Source organism: Myotis brandtii, unplaced genomic scaffold (genome assembly GCF_000412655.1).
Source record: "Myotis brandtii unplaced genomic scaffold, ASM41265v1 scaffold97, whole genome shotgun sequence".
NCBI classification, from domain to species: Eukaryota; Metazoa; Chordata; class Mammalia; order Chiroptera; family Vespertilionidae; genus Myotis; species Myotis brandtii.
In genome coordinates this window covers 304,355-306,320 of record NW_005372020.1, presented here as the reverse complement: position 1 = coordinate 306,320, position 1,966 = coordinate 304,355, and positions in this window count along the sequence as shown.

The following is a 1,966-nucleotide window of genomic DNA, read 5'->3' as shown; positions in this document are numbered from 1 at the left end:
TCACTCACTCATTCATTCACTCACTCACTCACTTATTCACTCACTCACTCATTCATTCATGCATTCATTCAATCACTCATTCATTCACTCATTCATTCACTCACTCATTCACTCACTCACTCATTCATCATGCACTCATTCACTCATTCTGTCGATCTCACCGAGTGCTCCCCGTCCCAGACATGACCTTGGCCTCGGAGAGAGGACTTCCCTCCATGGGCTCCCTGTCCAGCAGGAGAAGAGAGACTCCTGACACCTGAGCGGAGACGAGCAGGCAGCCGGGAGCATTGTGGGGAGAGTGAGGGCGGCAGGGAGGACAGTGACACGAGGGGGAAGGGGAGGGGGAGGGGGGAGCCGATGGAGGTGGACGGGGCTCTCTCTTGGGGGCAGACTCCCTGGACCTCCCAGGGGTTAGGTTAGGGGGCAGCTGTCATTTGCAGCGGCTGCATCCTGCCCTCTTCATGTGGTTCTCAAAGTGGGGTCCTAGCCGGGCAGCATCACTGAGAGCTTGTTAGAAATACACGTTCTGTCCGGCTGGTGTTGCTCAGTGGTGAGCGTCGACCTAGGAACCAGGAGGTCACCTGTTCGATTCCCGTCAGGACACAGGCCCGCATGGCGGCCGGAGGTCCAGTGTGAGAGCCTCACTAACAGGAGCTCCCCCGGGGCCTGGCCCGACCCCTGTGGGGTGGACAGCCCCCCTGGCCATCCCTGCGCGGTGGCCTCGGAGGCAGCCGGTCCATGATTCTCTCTCGTCATGGATGCTTCTCTCCCTCTCCCTTCCTCTCTGACATCCATACAAATATATTTTAAAACAGAAGAGGCTTCGCTCAGGGGCCGGTTGGAAGCGTAGGCCTAGGTGTGCGAGGCGGCGCCGGGACCTCCAGGCGGCAGCGGCGGGGCCATCAGCTGAGGGGTCCCCTTCCGTTCAGGGCTGCGTCTCCCTGAGCGCCCAGACCCTCCCCGCGAGGCTCCCTCCTTCCCCGACGCTGGGTTTAAACGTCCCATTCACCGTATGCGACGTCGAAGCCTGTATCATGAAAGGAAAAAAAAAAAAAAACAGGAAAAAAGAGAAAAAGAGAGACTTCCATCTTCTCGCAGGGCCTTACGGTCCTGTTCGCGCCTCCGGCAGGAACGCATTTTCTACCTCGAGGTCCGCGGCTCCTCGTTAATGTAATTACGCCAAACGCTGGGGCGGCCAACAGGCCGCAGATTCGAACTCGGGGCCCGAGAGACTCACACGTGGGGGGAGGGAGGGGGATCGATGGGATGTGGAGGTTTTGTGTGTGTTTCTAATGATCTGTCATTAGTGTGTGTGGGAGGGGGTGTGGGCCACATTAGAAATAAGCTCTTTAGTTTTGAGGAGAAAGACCGTCGTGAGGAGCAGGAATGCGGCTCCTTTTATGGACGTGAATGGAGCTGATTGGGACCCTCAGGATGAATGCGGCTCCATCGTCAATGACGCCACCACCTGCCGTGAGCCGGTGCCTCCCCCGGGAAGAGGCAGCGACGGTCCCCGAGCCGTGGGCACGCGAGCGGCAGATGCAGTGGCTTCAGTTCTGCTGGGAGTGTCCGCAGGGGGCAGCGCCGCGTCCTTCCTGCTGTTTGAACCCCATCAGTTATTATTTTTTAGATTTTTTTAGAGGGAGAGGAAGGGAGTGTGAGAGAGAGACAGAAACATCCGTGATGAGAGAGAATCAGGGACCGGCCGCCTCCCGCACGCCCCGCACTGGGGATCGAGCCGAAACCCAGGCCTGTGTCCTGACCGGGAATCCAGCCCTGACCTCCTGGGTCATGGGTCGATGCTCATCCACACCATCAGGCGGGGACGCTTATTGTCACCTTACCAACCGCAGAGGAAAGCGACACCTCGTCCTTCCACCAGGGAGCCTCCTGGGCATCGCCTCCTGACCCCACTCAGGGCAAAGGCTGGCCCCAGCCCATCTTCCTAGACTCCCCACCCCGCACA